The sequence below is a fragment of the Pleurodeles waltl genome, chromosome 11 (assembly GCF_031143425.1).
Source record: "Pleurodeles waltl isolate 20211129_DDA chromosome 11, aPleWal1.hap1.20221129, whole genome shotgun sequence".
Taxonomy (NCBI): domain Eukaryota; kingdom Metazoa; phylum Chordata; class Amphibia; order Caudata; family Salamandridae; genus Pleurodeles; species Pleurodeles waltl.
In genome coordinates this window covers 23,950,098-23,970,663 of record NC_090450.1, presented here as the reverse complement: position 1 = coordinate 23,970,663, position 20,566 = coordinate 23,950,098, and the positions used below count along the sequence as shown (strand labels likewise).

At 45.3% G+C, this 20,566-nt stretch overlaps 2 long non-coding RNA genes across 3 annotated transcripts in view; one reads left to right on the top strand and one right to left on the bottom strand.

Moving 5' to 3' along the window:
• LOC138265266 (uncharacterized) overlaps positions 1 to 18,673 on the bottom strand; it is a 228,442-nt gene extending 209,769 nt beyond the window's left edge. The window contains exon 1 of the long non-coding RNA XR_011199328.1: positions 18,506 to 18,673. This is a non-coding gene — a long non-coding RNA (uncharacterized lncRNA). The remainder of the gene's footprint in view (positions 1 to 18,505) is intronic.
• LOC138265267 (uncharacterized) overlaps positions 1 to 20,566 on the top strand; it is a 196,852-nt gene that overhangs the window by 51,562 nt on the left and 124,724 nt on the right. For both annotated transcript variants that reach the window (XR_011199330.1, XR_011199329.1), the window contains exon 2: positions 15,577 to 15,765. This is a non-coding gene — a long non-coding RNA (uncharacterized lncRNA). The remainder of the gene's footprint in view (positions 1 to 15,576; positions 15,766 to 20,566) is intronic.

Sequence of the window (20,566 nt, the reverse complement as noted above, 5' to 3'; positions counted from 1 at the left end):
GGTCATTAGCCCTTCTTTTTTTGTATCATTTTGTCTAGGAGTCATCTGGAGTCTAACACCTAGATGGCAAAGCAATGGAAGGAAATAAAGCACATAGCTTATCACTTCACAAGTACTTTAGAGAAACTATGACTTGGAGGCAGGTTTTTGATTTTGTTCAACTACCCTTTGTTAGTGAATTGCATGCACTGTAACAATGCAACTTTTTTGCTGTGTCTATGAGTAATTACGCAAATATTGCTTTAAATGGGACGTACTCGTTAGTTTTTTTATTTAGTTCTTTTATTGAGCTACACACCGCAGTGTAGGCTGTCAGTGCACTTTACATCTCTTGCAGAGACACAATAAATTGTGCAAGTGTGTAAATCAATGTACAGGAAATGATACTTAAGAGAATGAGGTTTATAATGCGAAGGGATCACATATTGTACCTACTTGTAGAGATTATGGTCCCTATTACGAGTTTGACCAATGGAAAAGCCCATCCACCAAACTCCTGTCAGGGTGGCCGCGGCCTTCATGGCGACCACTTCACCGGAGTTATTAAGAATTTCCTGCAAGGTCGGTAGGCAGAAACCTCCGTTTTTGCCCGCTGGGCTATTGGGAAATAGGCTACAGCATTGTCTCCGGCTCGTAATCGTAATCGAGGGTGCACCAGCACCATCGCAATGGTCACTATCTGCAAACATTGTGATGGTGCTGGGCTGGGGGCCCCTGCACTGCCCAAGCCAAGGGCATGGGCAGTGCAGGGCCCCACTGTGGCCCCCTGCGCCTGTTCTCTGCCAGCCTTGTTGTGGTGGTGTAACTGCCATGAAAAGGCTGGCGGAGAACAAGGTCGTAATCCTCAGATGCCCTGGCAGATTACGATCTCTGCCACTGCCAGGCCAACGGGTTCCTGGCAGTGCTGGCAGTTCCCTGGGGTCTTAATGTGGTGATCGGACCGCCACAACAGCAGCGGTCCTGACCGCCACCGCGAGTGTGGCAGTCCGAAGATCGCCACACTCGTAATGAGGCCCTATGTGTTAAGATTGAATGGTCGAGAGAAACACGTCAGGATATAAAATGTAACACAGTGATTAGGGTTGTCTGTACTAACGAGACTTTATTAATCCCAGAGGAGCCCGTCTTTGCAATTGTAGAATGACAGTAGATTGAGAAACAAAATGATAGAACGAAATCCATTAACCTTCCATGCTACTTAATGAGTCAAAACTGTGATTAGACGAAACACAGATTTCTCCCAGGACTGCACTAACCACCGGAGGTATCTTGCCACTATTACAACCTCCTCAGAATTCGTGGGCACATGAAGATCTCTGCAGAAAGTATCTTAACCCTGTGAGCTATTTCAAAATACAGCCTTTTTGTGACCAATTAAAAAGATAGAACAGATTTGCTGTCATATGTGTCCCTGTTGCCAATTTATTTGCAGAAGGTCTTTAAAAAAAAAAAATGTATAAGTTGACTGTCAGACTCTGCTTCTCAAGCTCTGCTTTGTCTATGTACCTCAACCAACTCATTGTAGAAAAAAAAGTGGGGTCTACAATGCATCCAGCATGTGCGTAAGGTTGTTGTGGAGTAACTTGATTCCTAATGCCCATAATGATTCGAAAAGGAATGTGGGAGTAGGTATCAGAAAAATTATCAAAATTTAAAATTAGATTGACATCATTTTTTAAAACGTAGACGCTTTTAGTGCAAAAGGTGAACGGATGAAAGAGAGGGCATTATAAAAATCCATTCTGGGTGGGACGAGATACGGGCCCATTTAACAGAAGTGTTAAGATTGAGTGTAATGAAAACATTCATCCCTCAAAGCTAGGGTAGTATCCTCATAGATTTTACATAAGTAAGTTGCCTGATGAACCATAGATATCCCTCCTCCTAGTCTATTGATACGGTTGTATTTGATATTGCGATAGATGGAGATGACAGCTTCGATATTCGTACTTCAGGATTCTCTTAACCAAATTTCCATAAGAAAGAGAATATCGGGTTTATGGAGCTCAATGAACTGTAATATTTCATACTTGTTCCTGAGATTTAAGTGCAGATTTATTAAAGAACGTGACAGGCCTGAGTTTTCCATAGCGGGTACACCAAGATTAGTTTATGGGTCTTTTGTAAGATTCAAAGATGATCTACTTAGATGTAGCGTTAGAGTTTGTGAAGTCAACAAGTATTACACTTAGCCTATCGGAATCTTAAATTTTAGTTAGACTGAGGTGATTGCTCTGCAATGGGACAAGTTGCGCGGCCTTATAAACACTGGGGCGTATTTATGAGTGGATTGCGCTATGCTTGCACCACCCAATGTGGTACTTGGGTGGTGCAAACCACTAATTCATATTTTTGAAGCCACACAAAGCCGCTTTGAGTAGCATTGAATGGCTTCATAAATCTTGAGTAAGGCAACGCAGCACAAATTGCTTTGTTGTCTTACTCTGCCCTGGGTAGGTGTTCCATGGGGCATTGTGGTGGGTGTTCCCACGCAGCTCCCATGGATTGTGACGCATTCCCAGATTCACAAGGACTTGTAAACCTGGGAATGCGTAAACATCTGACGTTTACCCAGGAGAGAGGAGGGGTAACCAGAAGTGTACAAAACATCAATGAAGGAAAAAGAACTGTCCCATCCAATCTCCTGATTAGACCTCAGCTTGTGAACCTCATTCTGGCGTGTTCCTTCTTTTTTTCTTCTTTCTATCTGTGCTGCAGGAAAATGTCCCTTCCTGCACAAAACCAATCCTGCATGCAACGCAGGCGCTGTTACACCATGGTGCAAGGGTGCCGCGGTTGGCGCTAGGCAGCAAATGGGGGCCAGCACAGGGGGACAGGACAGAAATATACAGTAATGGATAAATATGGCACATTCTTGTCCTTTCCCTGTGACATAGGGCAGTGCAGCCAGGTGGCTTGCTGTGCTGCCCTGCTCCACGAAGCCCATAAATCTGGGCCCAGGTGAACTGATGTTTGTAAAACCAATACATAAGTTGCGGCTCTGTTGCGTCAATTAAAAATGAGTGGGTAGAGACAAACACTGAACTGGAGCTCAGCCACTCGAACCACACTATGAAGGCACTCTTTTATGTGTGATTTACTGTGGTATCTGGAAAATTAAAATAAACAAAAATAAATCTGAGACTATTAACACGTAAAACAGATAAAATCCCAAGGTGACGCTTCAAGGATGGTGGGTATCATGGAACATGGAGTCATGCACTTCCAAATAGGTACCCTCCTGGTAGGACAGAGTCTTGTACGAATGCGCTGTCTTGTTCAACTTATAGTCTATCGTGTGAGGCTGTGGCTCTGTTGATAACATGTTTGCATCAATGAAAAATGAGTACATGCAAAAAGGTGATGGATGGAATGCTTGAATTAATCTCAGCCGCTGGTAATTACTCGGGCCGCATTCCAGTCCATTGTTATTTTGCACACCATGCCACCTCAGTTTGGAGCCAGCCATATGCAGATCAGCCTTGACCCCGCTGCAATGGGAACAGTCCAGCCTGTTAGGACATCCCAGGACCAGAACACAAGCAACCCAGGGCCGATATCGCCCTAGTTAGGGATTACATCAGCCAGGTATAGCTTGGTTCCAGGTACACAGTGTGCAAAGGGCCCAGATCGGGACATACCCGTCCCACTTAGGGTGACACAAAAGTATACCAAACAGCAATGAAGGTAAAAGAACTGTCCTATCCAATCTCCTGATGAGACTTCAGCTTGTGAACCTCACTATGGTGTGTTGTTTGCTGGATCTGGAAGTTGGGAATCATGGTCCTTTGTGGTGCAGAGCACGATGCAAGTTGAAAACTACTCCAGGTAAGTTTTATTTGCAACTTCCACCTTTTGTGCATGAGTGAGTGCAAGTTTAGGTGCCTGTTTTTGTTTGTAAGCAGGAGACTGTCAAGCATTTTAGATTATTTTTTTTATTTAAAAGAAGAGAGTAGTGAAAATCTTGTTAGCAGTTTTGAAATATGAAGGTGCCTAGAGGTGGGTGAGCCAACAAATTAACAGGGAGAGCCAATCGAAGGGTCTGGCTTGGGTCTAAGACCCTGTGCGCGAGCTGAGCACAGAAAATGTTTGGCAAGTAAATCAGACAACAAACGTCATGTAAAACTTTGATAAAGTCTCTTCAAACTTCGAAACAGTATAGTCATTGACATGTGGAAGTTGTAGAAGTGTTTCAGCCTTAGTATATCAAAGAGCCAATTTTTTTTAGGATGTTTTTTTAAACACGAACTTAGAAACTTGCTTGCCCTTCCTTCAAGACAATGCCATTATTGAATAAAAGGCAAGATTTTTGTGATGTGCAGCCTATATATGGCCTAGATACTTAGGCCCATATATATACTTTTTAGCACAGCATTCGCGTAATTTTATGACGCTAAAGCGGCACAAACTTATAAAATATAATTGTATTATGCAAGTTTGCACTGCTTTTGCGTAAAAAATACGCAAATGCAGCACTAAAAATGTATAAATATGGGCCTTAGTATACACAAATCTTCACTCTAATCTAGTTGTAGTCTATTAAATCAAACATGAGAGGTTTTTGAACACTGCACACGAGCTCATGCATTTGAAGGTGCGTTTATATGTGATAATGAAGGCAAAGGAAGCCCACTGAAATAAAATATGTGCATATGATCACACAATTTGGTCAAGAGGGAAAGCTTGGATGGATGCCACGTTTTCCAGTATCACATTGTGCAGTTCAGCCTCTAGATGGTTATGTCTTCCTTCTGTTTTACATCACAGGTTCATGCGTTGTCTTTCATTTGTGGTGCATGAGGTGGGAGCGTAGGTGGCAATCAGAAGCGACATGAAAGCTTGCTTGTTTTTGGTTCAAGTGTCAAAGAAGACCACAAGCTGAGCCAGGCCTCTGGCTTAAGCCTGCAGTCCCTCGCCCATCGCTATTGGCACCCCCAAAACCTCAGCACAAGCTATCAACCCCGAGCCCTGAATGGTCTGCATTGCTACAGACAAGGGCTTGAGCATCAATGTACTGCAAACCTGCAACGGACAAACAAACAGCATGCATGATATTTCTGTGGTTTGTGTAGAAGCAACCCGTGAAGGTTGCCAGTCAGGGGCATAAATGAATTTGCACCAAAACAAAAAATAAACATGATGCGATCAGTAGGGGTGTGGCTATCAATAGTGCAACAAGTGCAGTGGCACCTGGGCCTAGTGATGCAAAGTGCCTTCTGCACCCCAGTTTTGGTTGACTTTTACTAGCCAATTGGTAGAAGAGGGCACTGCTTAAATTGACCTGATGATTTCCCGTGCGGGGCACCAGCACTTATTTTTCTGCCTCAGGCATTTACTGCGAGCAAAAGACACATATGGGAAAGACGAGGAAGACAAAGGCAGAAAAGCGTCATAAAGGGAGAAATCAGAAAGCTCAAGAGTGACCTGAAGAGGCAGGGAGTGTCTGTAAATGGATTGAAGAGGCCCGAGATGGCTTCAGGATTACGCTGCCTCAGTATTCTGCGTTTTCACATTTAAGTGCAGCAGCCGCGTGTTTCAGAGCAGAGCTTTGGGCACCGCATGTTTTTGTTTACAAATTAAGCACTGGAAGAGGGTCAATTTGCCTTACTTGCTTTAGGGTCTGTGGCACCCGGGCTACTCCTTTAGCGTAGTGCAAAAATCAATGTGTTCTGCAGCTTTCTACCTGACAACTGCATCAGTGAATTCTAGTGAACCCTCTTTCCACTGCCCTGTACAGGGTCAACTTTTCTAGGTAGGATAATTTGTGCCACGAATCAGGTGGTCTGGGTGTGAAACTGTATCCTGGAAAGTGAAAAATAGCAGTTATTGTGTGAAGGAGGGGGAAACGGCAATGCAGGTGATAAGGAAATCTTGTTTCTCTCAGCATAGATTCTGTTTTATTTCCTTTACACTACATGTGCCCTTGGCCTGCCGCTCACAGCAGCTAGGGTACAACATAATCTGTAGACGGGGCTTGCATCTTGGATGAGACATTTTAATAACCATGTTTTCCTTATGTTTAAGGAGGCAAGCAACATCCACTGTGGTACAGATATTGTTCCAAAACAATGATAGCTCCGGAATGTAGTCTCGAGATTGGATAGGCAAATCAAGTCACTTTACCTCAATTAGGTAACCTGTGATGAGTCCAACACTTTCTCCACATTTTATCATAATTTTGGGGGCAGCCCCTCGCGTCATAAATGATTTTCTCTTGCTGGGCACACCAGTCAAGTCCTCTCCGCCAGGTTGGCAGCAAAGGGGGTTTAGGCTGTTCCCGGTGACCGGTAATCTCTCTTTTGGCCACCAGACAAGCCATTCCTGTAAAAGTCCTCTGAGCTCGTGGCCCTCCCAGGTCCCCCAGAAGGCCCAGCAAGGCTTCCCGTGGAATTAGGCTGATTTGTTTCCAAATGTTCTTGGGCAGAGAACCCTCTGGCCACAGAACTCACCGGAAGAAATTTACTTTATTCTCCTCTTTGTCTTGCTCAGTGAAAATCAAAGCCTTTTTTTCACGCCCACCACTTTCTAGGGTCACCCCTCAACAATGGTACCGAACTCAGTGTCGCGTTATTGTGACACACAGTGCTGATGGATGTTCAGGAAGTATTCAAACCTGAGTAGACGGGGTTAAATCTGTGCACTGATATAAAATCTCAGTGCACAAACATGCTTGTGGCATATTAAAGTAGGCCCTGGCCACTTCACTCCTGGATGTTAAAACTAAACTTTGGTACTCTGACGCACACGTTGAGTGGCTTAAATAGGACATATGGCACCGCGTGATGCTTTCAATATGGCAAGTCACTGAGTTGAGAGTTGGCTCCTGAAATATGTGTGACCTGCAGGACCCATTCAACATTCATCTTTCCAAGGTCAATTAATAGATTTATCGTGCTACAAAAAGGAGAACGGTTTGCAAGTGCTGAAAGAAACATATTAAAAAGATTATACAGTTGGCAGTGCCCTGATTCAGTGGTAAAATCCCTCGCCCGTAGATGCCACCTGACCTGAGCTTTATTGATGTGGCCAGAGTTTTCATGTTCCATCCAGGTAAATGGGAGAATAAGCAAAGGCCCGTGTTTTCTTCCGTACTCGAATATATACTTAAAGCATCAAATACAAGAGGACATTTCAGAGCTTTATGAACCATTCCTAAAATGATTTCAAAAGAAACAGAGGCACAGTAGTCATGTTAAAAAAAGAATGCAGGTGATTTTACAAACATTGGTGCTCGCGGAAAGGGTGTCAGCTTTTCTGAGAGCCATGGCTATTACAGGACTGCATTTTTGTCCTGCGTGTTGTTTGTGCAAGCGCCTTCCCGCCTGGCCTGCAGCCAAGCGGAGATTTCCCCACTTAAATGTCTGACTTTGAGTCCATAATGGCGCTGCTGTGTACACAGGCGCTTGGCCTCTGGGTGCGCTCAGACCACTCTGTGGAGCCTGCCCCACTCTGACCTCTAGTGGCTGCGGCGGGTAACTGCACTCTGTCAGCCGCAGCCGTGGGAACTGTTTCAGAATAACTTTGTCAAACTGTGCCAGGGTAGTTAGTGTTCAGGAGCGGACTGGGATCAACATGAAGCCCGGGCACCGAACGAAAAAGTGGCCCACACTTGTGGACAATGCCTTTTCATAAAACGTTGCTTAGTGTCAGGGGAATTATTTTCCTTTCTTAGTTTTCTTTTTCTCTTCCTCCGTTTTTTGTCATTTTTTTGCTCTCTGCATGTCTCCCTTTTCCTTTTGTTTTCACACTGAGCCCCTCGCTCATTCCATTTTGTTTCTTCCCCGTCCTTGTCTATTCTCCCCATTATCATTCAGTCCCAGGATGAATCTTTTTCACAGTAATGTTGTCAAAAAACAATTATGAGTTGACAAAAAAGTTTTCTATGTGCTCAGTCTGGTTGCTAGCTTTATTCCCCCCCCAAAAATGGAACACAGTTTTGAAGATGACAAGGTGGCAGCAGACACCCGAGGCTCATCCAGGCCACGGTTGTAACCAGTCTCCTTGCACGCACAACCCCCTTTCACTCCACTCCAGTGCTTAATTTGTAAATAAAAAGGTGCCGGTGCCCAAAGCCCTCCTCTCAAACACGCGGCTGCTGCATTTAAATGTGCAAACACGGAATACAGAGGCAGCATAATCTTGAAGCCATCTCGGCCTCTTCAATCTGTTTACAGCCCCTCCCTGCCCCTTCAGCTCACTCTTGCAGCTTTCTGCTTTCTCCCTTTGTGACGCTTTTTCATTTTTCTCTTCCTCCGTCTTTGTCATATGTGTCTTTTGCTCGGTGTAAATGCTTGAGGCAGAAGACTAAGCGCCGGCCCTCAAAAATAAGTGTTGGTGCTCAGCGCAAGAAACAATAAGCACAAATTAAGCACTGCTCCACTCCCATGTAACATTAGTGCCAGCTGTGATACTCAAAAACAGCATTGCCACCTCAAGGGCTCAGTGCACGCTCAGTGACCCAGGATGGTGGGGGACAACCCACTCATGCTGTGCCAGCTGAGTTTGGACCAATGTCCTTACTGCACATGGCAATGAGCCACCCAGGGTCTGTACTTGGTCACACTGATCTCTGACCTCTGCTCTTGTCCTGCAGCAGCCTTTCGGGTTGTGTGCCTGTGACTAAGGCAGCACACACAAATATTGGGAGTTTATTTTCAGCTGAAAAGAAAGAAATGGGCCACCAGCTGGCCTTTGTCAAGGCCCCTTGGGCAACCCCTGTTTGCCCGCCCTCCCAATCCAACCCTGGTAGTGTGTCTGTGTGCTGCGTCCTTCTGTGCCAGGGTAGTGTGTCTGTGTGCCACTTCTGCTATGCAGGGGCAGTGTCACCTGTCACACTAGTGTCACACATTCATACAAGCATACTGCTTACACGGAAGGAGCAAAATGTGGACAGATGGTGGCATTGGAGGCAGATGTGGAGCATCTGGTGCACTGGGCCACTATTGCAATTCAAGGCTCTTGAAGTAAGCTACACTGAAGCCTGAATGTCCACTGAGGTTATCTAATCTTCCACCAGCCACACTTGGACCAGCACTGTAGACCATGTGAGTCTGATCTTTTTGGACTTTTGTGGGGAAGAGTCTTGGCATTTGGTGGTATTCTTTGAAATAAAACAAAGAAAGAAAGAATAACAAAATAAAAAATATGCCAACTAAATGTGGAGGATATGCGCTTCAATTAAAGAATTAAAAAGTAAACCTTTGCACTAGTCTGCCACCTTGATACGGTGAGAATTGGTGGAGTATGCAGAATACCATCTTAAGATGGTGGCATAGCTTTAAAGCTTTCATCAGCGATGCCTGGCCCTCTGCATAAGAAAGATGTGGTCCAGTAACAAGGGCAGCCGAGCTGCCAGTACTCATTACCCAACTAGCGCCAGTCTGCATTTGCTAGTGAGCTGCTGGGGGATGAACTAAAAGAAATATATCTTGAGGTCGGACTTCTTGGGATGCAGAGTAACACGGAGTAGGCAGGACGGATACTGTTATTCTGATAACCGACATCCTAAAGACCGGCAGCTGGGCGCTAGGCAGAGCTAAACATCGACAACAAAACCAGTGGCTGAGGGCGGCTGACCCTCTGCCCAATTGTATCCATCCTGTTCTTAATGGCTGAACTAATATGTAAATGACACTCTGTCTGATGAATAACTGAAGTGGGCTTACCTAGAACCTATTTTATACAAGCATAATTACGTATCATTTTTGAGACAATATGGGGTTGGTGAGACAGTTAAAACAGTCTTTTGTCACAGAGAAATAAACAGCGCACAGGGAGCAGGGGCACAGGAGGGCAATGCCTCACAGGCATAAGGCATGTAGCACTAATCAAGAGCATCGTCGTCTTCCCTGAAAGACATGAGTGTGGTACTGCAGGACCAGTGCAAGTATTCTATCAAGATTTGGAGCAAGTGTGGTGCTAGAGTGCCAGCCAGTGCAAGCTTCATTCAAAGACAGAACAAATCTGGTATTGCAGGGCCAGTGCAAGCTTCATTCAAAGACATGGAAGTAGTGTGGCCCTGATCAGCTCCTTTAATACCTCCATTAGGTACAACGAAAAAGCAGCATTTCGGACTTTGTACTGGTGTAAGGAGCCACACTGGGATGTATGAGTACAAGCTTGACTCTCACGCAAGGCAAGATTTCCATACACCAAAAATGTACATCACCAGCCAGGATGCGCGCTTCCCTCACACCAACTGAAAACATACAGATCCAATCAGAATCAATGCAAGCTTCCCTCGCATCCACAGCGCATTGAAAGCATCTGCAGCAGAAGTCCAAGCCTGGGTGTCAATAGACACAATGTACTGCACGTGGCAGCTCCCCTCACACACAGCACAGGTACAAGATGGTCGGCAGGAGCACAAACTCAGATATCCTGACATGCACCGCAGGTCATTCTCTGCCGGATAGCTGCCTATAAGACCAACCTGGCACTCCTGCTGCCTCTCTAGACGACCCCTGCGTGTACTGTACTATTTGCATCTTCATTCACCCAATCAACAAGGTTAGTCTGGCAGTGGAAGTTATGGGTCACCAGGCTTGAAAGTTACTCCATTCCTGCTCAGAGGAGTGACAGAGAGGTGAGGTGAGGTGGTCCCTGATGCCCCACCTTGAGGGTTAGCTGCACATAAGCACTTTTCCAGAGGCTGGCCTCCCTCACATGAATGCTTGAACCCCTGGGTCATGGCTCTTGTCAACTCTACGAGTGCTTCCCCTCTGCCTAATGAAGGAGAGGCCAAGAGAGGCCACTCTGTGCATCCCCAAGCACTTTAAAGGATTCTCATTGGTCAGGAGGTGATGCCATCCTGCCTGGACCAGGTATGCCCCCCCAGAATATCCTGACTCTTGGCTGTTCTCACAATCTATCCACCCACCCAGAACCCCTCCACCCCTCATGTTTTGCCAGTGGTTGCAGCAAAACCAGGGCTAAATTTCTTCTGCTGCTTATAATGCAAGTGTGGACTTGGATTGCCTGCTTATGTTTTTTTCACCCATACCAGCTGTGCACTCCAGTTAGGGCAGACGGGTGTGTATCTTTTTGGCTGTCCAGCCACTAATACACAGCACTCACGTTTGCCAGAGGTGTTCCTGGGTGGCAGACTTGGCAGACCTACTGGAGGTAGGGGCACCATGGGTATATTTCTGGGGTGGACAGTAAATGATGGTGGCAAATGGCACATCTGCCCATTTGTGGTGGTGCATCCTCTGTGAGAGAAACACAATGGTGATGGGCGGATTGCTTGCAAAAGGTCCGCATCATTCCAGCTATAAATGAGCCCTTTAGTCACAGTCCAGTCCAGGGAGAGTACCAACCAGCAATGGTTCCAATCCTGGACTATCTTTTCTTCTCATCTGCATTGGTCCGTAGACGTTTGTTGAAGAGAAAATGTGGAACAGAAATCAGAAGGTGCCTGGCATCGGTTATGATGAGTTTAGTGGTCAGGTCATGTGTAACTGCAGACCATCCTAAGACCATTTGAACTGACCCAGGTGGAATGCGGGGGCACACAAAGTGGCACACATGCTTGTTTCGAACTTTGTGCAATACAGCCCCAGGGCTCACATGTTCCGGCCGTACCTACTAACCACACACACGTGTGACATTTTGGGCTGTTACAGCCCACCTCGAGCTCTAAGGCTGGGTAGATGCACCAGTTCATTAATGGTTTTTAACTATATCAAGTTGTGAAACACATTGCCCTTCTTAGAATAAGACAGGCAGCGCCATCATGCGCTGAGCACCGGCGGCACCACCACAAATTAAGCAACATTGAGAAAGATGGACCAGTGTTAAATGTGATATAACATTAATAGCAACTCGAGGAATCTGAGTATTAATAAGGGAAACGGATTAGTAGTCGGAGACCGGGGAGAGTCTAGTCATTGAAAGGATGGACTCTTTGCCCAGATGTGGAGCAGTCAAAACCACCCAGAGAAGTTTGGGGTGGAATGTGACAGTTTCTTCCTCGCTGAAGGGCTACAAAGGAGTCATAATGGTATAAGAGACATTCGGAAGCAATGATTTCCCAGCTATCTCTCGGGCTCCTCGGTGACGTCAGATGAAATACAGCGCAGAACGGACAGGAACTGACTGCCCGGGCCCAGATTTCATTAAGCACTACGTTTCCACGTGGCCACTATAGAACGCTCCAACAAACAACAGAAAGTGCACCGGAAGCTTGTGTAAGGGAAGTTGTTCTGCCTTGAACAATGTTCTGAACTTAAGAAAGTTGTAATATGAGAAAGGGCGTACAGAAATAGAAAAGAAAAAGGTAGAAAATAGAAAATGAGGAGGAGAACCGGACAGACACCTCCCCAGCTTAAAGTGCAACAATGGCAGCCTTTTGATAGAGTTCTGTTTGAATATTGAGGGGTGCAGCTGAGAAGAGTTAGGGTACATCTGAGTGGAATGAAGAGTCCTCGATGCAGCCGAAATAGGATGTTGTAATGGCGCAGCGAGTTCAACGAATGTTGCTGACACACGGTGCAAGTTGCCAGTCACGTTTGATTCCTGGCAAGACCGTCTCCACCGTTCATTGTTTTGAGGTCGATGAATAAAGTACCATTAAACTAGGCGATACTTACACCCAATATCATTAAAGTAGGTAAAGGTTACACCCATTAGTCACAGCACTTAGAATTGGCAAGAACAGCGAGTAGTTTTATTGTTATTATTGCAGCGAGAGCTACAGCTGCTGGTATGGCCCGGTGCCCCATGTTTGTAGTGTGTGCCTCCCCAGACCCGAGGCCAGGACCCTGCAGAACAAAACACTGGTTACTCTGCAGGGACAATTACAGGTTCAGACTATTTTCGAAAGTGTCTCTGGCAGAGAGATTGGCAAGGATTTGGTGTATTCCAGCAGCAGGTGAGAGGTCACAGTCTTGCAGAGGAAGAAAAGCCCCTTGGTGGCACTGGTGAAATGCGAGTCCTTCACCCAGGCATGAGAAGATGCCCTCTTAGAACACTTGTAAGTAGTGGCCCACCCTACTGATCCAAGATGTTAATACAACAACTCGTCTCACATGGTTAATCTCCAGTGTAACTAGTTTCTACTCCCTGAACCTGCCTGGTCACAGGGGGGCTTCTCCCCAATGGTGGAGGGGCATCGCCCGCCAGCTAACAGCCCGCAGATGAAAAATAAAACTGGTTCAGCCAGCAGTGCAGGGCTGAGCGGGCTGGGCCACGGGAGGCGGGAGGGGGATGAGGAGAGAGTGCACCTAAGTGCGCATGTGTGCTTGGCCAGCCGTCTCAGGCTGACCAAACACACATGCGCACTTAGGTTTCTCCAACCCTGCTGTAAAATCTACACAGACCCCATGGTTGTGTCTGAGCGGCAGTCCAAGCAGTTCAGACCAATCCTGATGCTGCTTTCATGCTAGCGTTAGCATGAAAGCAGCACCAGGATTGCTGGGGAGCTTGTTCTAGCGTCCCAGTGAATGCTGGGACGCCAGTAGAGGAGCGAGGCGGCAGGAGTCAGCGGCGACGAGGAGAACAGCAAGTGTTTTTGTTTGTTTCCCTGCCCCCGTCGTTGCCCCGCCCTTTGACATTTGCGGTGCCCGTTGCTGTGTCTGGATGCTCCTAGTGCCACCCTACACTCAGTTGTCTTCAAACATTTTAATGCAGTGCCTCTAGTGAAAGAAAAATCAACCCCCCCTCCAAATTTTCCACAATTATTATATTAAGTTGGCAATGCTTAAATATGTCTCGACTTATTTAAACATTCAAGTTAAGTGTTGTTATCTTTCTAAAAATGGAATCAAATACATGATTGCCCAACATACTATACTGGTCAGGTAGGCTTCCCTCATGTGTAAGTGTGTTGTTAGGTGGTATTTATGTAGCACACTTGCTTTGGGATCTGTGCTATGGGTTTGCCCATAGAGGGGGCTGTGCGTGGACTGAGCTGCTGGATACAATCAGGGCCTGATTCACAAAGGTAAACTTCGCCTTTTGCGTTAGCTTATGATTGTTTGCTATTCACAAAGGGGTTTTACGTGTAGTACCTTTCTGAGTGCCGAGTCTCCGCACATAAAAAGATAGGACAGTTGTATCTTTTATCATGTGCAGAGACTCCCAAACCCCTAAAGATAGTACTTGTAAAATACCTTTGTGAATGTCAAAGAATCATGAATTTACACCAAAGTGTGTCTTTACCTTTGTGAACAAGCACTAACAGTTTCTGCTGGATGTTGGGTTTACTCTGGGGTTGCACTCTGAAGGGGGGGAGGGGCATTATTGTGACCTGACCTCTTCACCCGAGTGAGGCTGAGATGTTTATAGGGTTGTGTGACACAATAGAACCGTTGAACTACTGACTTCCAAAAAACATCACAACCTCTAAATCCTCAAAGAGAATATAGATTTACTGTTCTTAAATCCACATCTACTTTTCTCTCTTTCCCTTACAAGGTAGTAGTAAGATTGAAATTGTGAATGTAGTTTTTTGTAAGTGGGTATTTCTACCAAGGTGTAATGGTAGAATACTGATTTTTTTAGGACGTCTTTAAGGGTTACATCACATTTGGAGTGCAGATCCTTTTCACCTAGGGAACGTAAAGTCGCCTTTTTATGTGCCTTAATGCTTGTATCTTTGCTATAAAAATGCTAAATGCTCGTATGTCTCTTAACTGGCACAGTCACATTAGCATCATAGCTTCATTCAATCCTTTAAAAACTATCATAAAAGCAATAAAATATACAGACAGACCATATATATATATATATATACACACACAAAACCCCCAGACAGAGCAGTTAATCCAATAATCCATGCTAACATAAGAATTATTAATGAAAAGTTAAACCAGGAGTTTTCCCCTGTGATGAAGGGCAGATTGTAAACACACACTAGAGCACACCAAAGGTAAACACATTATTTGTCAATTATGATTTTGTTTTTGTGCCAGTTTGAAGACCACAAAATCCATAATATTGATGCACAACTAAACACATTTTAAATGAACTACAGGTCTGTTACTCCATGTTGTCACTGCACTTTTCAACTGAACTATACTGGCAGAGCGTAGGCTGGTTCTGAAGTTGGCACAGAAAAGAACGGACTTTAGAAATTGATAGCTCTAGTTAATGTTAACCGTATCTTTGTGCCAAGGTCTTCCCACATTCACACCATGAGAAGATCCTGGCACCTGTTCATTAGTTGCTATCAGTTACACTTCTGTCACTGTCCCTGCTTCCATTCACTTGCATCGGGAAAACAATTGTATAAATGTAACCAAAACAATGTATGGATTTTACCGTTACATGCTCCAACTTATCCAGGGAGAAGCTCTGCTACGTTCAAATACTTAAGGCCTGATTACGACCTTGGCGGAGGAGATTACTCCCTCAAAACGTGACAGATCTCCCGCCCGCCGTATTACAAGTTCCATTATATCGTATGGAACTTGTAATACGGCGGACAGGATATCCGTAACATTTGTGACGGAGTCTCCCCTCCGCCAAAGCCGTAATCAGGCCCTTAATTTAATATTTGAATGCTTGCTGGAAATTTTGCATCAAGGCACGTTAGACTCGTATGTGCAATCCTTAGTGCTGTGCTTTCTTTTACAGAACCTGGTGCATTGTGGGCCGGGAATCGCCTTCTCCAGACAGACAGGGGCGCTGGACCTGACTTCACCCAGTGACCCCTGGTGCCGGAGGTAAGGGAGAGATTTCTCCAGGCGGACTCAGGAGGAGCACGGCTCAGCGCTGAACCTGGTGATTTGGATGGACTGCGTAAGCTTGTTGAACCAAATTTAGGTGAAGTCCACTGTACTTATCCATATTTACTTGCTTGCTTGCATGGCATGTATTGTTGAGCATGTATATGGAATGTGTTAAGCATAAAGATTTTGTGTGCAAATCTCTGGTTTAGAGCGAGCAGGCCCTAGTGATAAGGAGGAAATGGGGAATATGTGCCAGAACTCCTAGCACCCACCGCTGAAGAATGAATGTGTGAGAGAAAGAGGGATCTTTCCGCAGCCGCCATTCACTAGCCAATCCATCTCACCACTGAGGGTCAGCTGTGCACATGGGATCTTTAGGTGTGAGTGTACAATACCTTTCCTTCACCCTCCATGAGATCAGTTAGAAGGAATAACTGAGGGAACTCCTGCCCTCTACTGCGTTTCCTTTCTACTTCCCCTCCATGGGATGAGCTGTGGGCACAAGGCCAGCAGCATCTTTCCTGTTATCACTGTGCATGAATGACAAGAAACCGTGATGTTGGTCGAAAAATGTAAACATAGCAAGGTCCCACCAAAAGCAGCTGCCTGCTCTCACTATGTACCACTAGCATGATGAAGGCACATATAAGTATCTAAAGCAGCGGGTGGGACTCACATGCAAGGATGGGAAGAAAGTCCTTTCTGAACATGATACCTTTGATATGGAAGGATCAGGGAAATTGCAAAGAAGATAAAAGATGCTAAAAACAAGATAGGCTATGAACATTTGTCACTCTTTTTTTTCAATGCCCCGAGAGAACCCCTAAATGTAAGCACGAGTCGGCACTCTGTGATATGAAAAATACCTAGGGCAACCTGGAATAGCAAATAAGTCACCTTAGGGACAGAAGGCCAGATGTATCAAAAGATTTTGCATTAGTGGATTTTGCTGTTTACGAATGCAGAACAGCCTTTCACAGTGTATGAAAGGCATTGCAGTCCCATTTTAGAGAATCACAATTTTTTGTGTTCCCTAAAATTGCGACTCCGAATAGGGAATCCCTGAATAGGAAATCGCAAATAGGGAATTCCCATTTGCGATTCCCTAGGCACATGTAACAAACATTTCCTAAATGCAATCTGGGCATTTAGGAAATGCTATCACCATCAACTCCAAGTTGATGGTAACAATGTGCAATTTAAAAAAATGCAATAAAAATGCATTTTTGAAGGCACCATGTAGTGCACACATGCCGGTAGGGTGCGTTACATGTGCACAATGTTTTTGGGGGGTGCATCAAAGGGGGCCTTAGGCCCTCTGTACCCTTGGTTTTGCATTTCGTAATTTGCAGATTCCTAATGGCTGGTAAAGTTTATAAGTGGTGGGGCTGGGGGGTAGGTTGTAGCCGGGCCATTGAGGTTTCATGTTAGGAGGCACAACATTTTTTGGGAGCAGTCACTGTACTTGACTGCACGAGGTTGTTAAAGTTGAAATTATGACTGATTCAGCTCTATTGTCATTTAAACCCCTGACGAGCAGGCTGCACATGTTCTTCACCAATGTCCTCATTAATTTGTTCCTGTATCACTTAACCAAATACTGCCCAAAAGCTGCACCAGGATGACACACCCTTGGCGTAACCCACCACTCTCATCTGTTTTGACTAAGCACCATTCTGCCCGTCAGCATCTTGCAATATCCCTCGCCTGCATAGTTTCTGTGTGTTTTCAATTCGAGCTGCTTTTTAGCTCCTTCTTTCTGATTCGCATGCACTTCGCGTTACGTCATAACTGCAGGAAAATACACAAAAAGGTAAAGTTAAAGCCTTAACATAAAGAAAGACAAATGGATACCCACTTACTGGCTGATTTGTAAAAGGTGAAACCAGAGGACCTGGGTAAATCGCGGCTTCTCTGCTTACAGTGCATGATCTTAGGCAAATATTTTATTTCACCAAAACTCCTTTTCATCCTTATAGTGCATGAAAGCACCTTGAAATAGGAGTTCGGAATAACAACTGTACAACAAGCTATTGTGATTGCTTTAATAGACTGTAATATTGCTCTGTAATAATGTGGGCCACATACAGAGTTTACACAACACATGTCTCATAGTTCACTGATGTTTCATGGTAAAAACTATCACGTTGAATAATTTCTTCTCAGTGCAGCTGTCGCAGACGCCATACTTTTGGCTGTGCCAACAGGTCCCAGAGAGTGGCTGGAGTCACCTTTGTAGAAAGCTGACTGTCTACGAAGTAGCTTGCAAACTGCCCTCAAGCATACCGTGCCTGGCAGACCAAGCAGGTTTGTCTCAATGCTACTGGCTTACCTATAGGATAGCTCAGGGTGTTAAGGAGACCATGCTTTTTGTCATAGCACCCAGTTGTCAGGGTTCAAACTCTGCTTTGCTACAGCTTTTTTTGTAGGAGTGAAGCATTGGAGTTTATTTAAGGCACTGTGCCCCAGAACACAGGAGCATGTGATCTCTTTTGGCTGCAGTAGTGATGTAGGCTACCGACTTGAACGGACTATTTTTTTGTTAAAGAAACAGAGTGTTTATAAAATAGAAATCGTCTGGAAAATATCGGCAATGAGTTCCCCTCCACAAAATAAAGGTGGTGATTATGTGCCAGGACCTTCTCACGGATCGCGAGGCACATAGCTTCCTAAGTCACTTGTTTCAAAAGATTACCTTTTGGTTTTATGTTTTTTGCAGTTTTATATAGCGCAAGGTATTTCGGCGCTCTACATGAGAAACAGTTACATGACACAATTGATTCCTTTTTGGTTTTAGGCACAGATGAAGTGATTAGGCTAAAATTGCTTCTTACCTAGATCAGGCCCAGTTCAGCTGTTAAGTTTTTTACTTGCCTCACATGGTTGGGATTGTGGGGACACCATCTGGACTGGAGTGAAGCTCCTTCAACTTACAGGTTTAACTAGACTAATGTACCAGCTCCTCTGTACAGCACGTCCGATATTCACTGCAGCATAGGGAGCATACACCTAGAGTCTGCGCAGTGTATCTTCCTGCCTTCAGCCTCTACCCCACCCCTTCCCAACTCGTCACAGATAGGAGGACCCTGTCAGGAGTTGAGGAAGGGTGGGGTAACCAGGCTCTCCACTCACTGATTGACATGAAGCCCCGGTGCTACGCGGCTTGAGACTAATACGCCCGGGGCTTATTGTAAACCCATGTCGTCAGGGGTGGAGAGTGGCACTCATAGCTATGTCTTTGCCGAGCTGATGACCTCACAGGCCTCAGGGCTGTGAGAATGCCAGCCGGGCAAACACTCTAGCCTTTGGGGCCGCAGTTTTAGTGAACGCTATCATCGCTGCAACAAAAAGTACAGTGAATGGCACTCTGGAGCAGGCTGCAGCCTCGGTCCCCAGCAAGACAAATAAAGTGTGCAAATGTGGTTTTTAATCAGTTTTAACCCTTAACAGTTACTTTCATTTGTTACTTGCCCTACGGGGGGTGAAAGTAAAGGGGGCGGAGCCCTGACACCCTCGATAAGAAACCTCAGCTGAGGAAATCGCAAATTAGGAAATGCAAAACCATTTGCACCAATGAGTCCCAATCCCTAAATTCCCTAATAGGGATTGCGATTCTGTAGAAATCGCAAATTTTGTTACAAAGCATTTTGCATTCCCTAAATAGCAATTTCTTAAAATTTACTATTTAGGGAATGCAAAAGGGCAAAGAAAAAACATAGGAGGATTTGCTATTTCTCAATAATGAAATTAGCCCGGTTTGCCTTTGGCCTCCAACTTTGCCACCTCCAGCAGGCGCTAAGCAGTTTACGGTAATGGGCCTTTGTTATCCTTCTTCTCCAACCGCATACACATTCCTTACATCCTCATTCAGGGGATCTGAGCATTCCTGGCAAAGGATGCTTCAAGGATTTACAGAGCCTCTGTCAGTCTGTTCCTAAGCTTTAAAGAAAAACCTGGACAAGATGGTTTTTCACTGGGTGTCTAGCTTGGTTCAGAATATTGATGACTTTATTTGGCATCTGTCACTTTAGATCACTGCAAGGTAGATTCACTCGACCTCCTCACTGAATTAGCTATAAAGGGACACCAGGCTTCTAAAGAGAAACGTCTATTTTGTCTTCTCCAAGTATAATAGCTTGGCCATGAATTCTCAGTCGCTGAGCTCCAGCTGTCACCTGACCAACTTATAGACATTCGCAAGTTGCCCAGTCCAGTGGCTGCCTCCCAGCTTGAAGATCTTTAAGTATGACTGAAGACTGTTCCCAGTGGACCTTAGCTGATGCTGCAGTGGCATAGCTGCTACCAAATTATGTTCAAAAAGACCCCCCAGAACCCTTGCAGTTTTCTAAAGAGGCTGAAATGCATTTGTACAATGAAAACAAGCACTGACATCTGCACCTGCTTTGGGGCTTTGTGCTAAACTGTTTACTCTGTCTTGCCATGAATGCAATAGTTTTGTCCTTGGGTTACTGGTGCAGGATAACAGAAATGAGCAAAAGCTGTAACTATTATTCCTCAGCGTGGAGTCAGTCGTGGCCGGGTCCCCGCCATGTCTTTGTTCTGTTGCCACTGCTTCCCAACTTGTGGAAGCCTCTGAAAACATTGCTCTGATACCACTCTCTTGAATGCTGGGCCCCAAGCTGTTGTTGCTCTCCTCCTCACCACCTCAAGCACCACATCCTTACACTGCCAGACTGAACTGATGTAGAATAGTATATCGTCCTCCAATATCACTCTTGCCTGCTGCCTACTGTGAACCACATCTCTGATGCCCAAACATCTCTGATGCCCACCCTCGAGGAGGGAGAAGTTCTGATAGTGTGGTTTTTAGCTGACAATGTCACCAAATCTCATACTGATTTAACAGGCCCATTTCAAACTGTTAATTAACATGG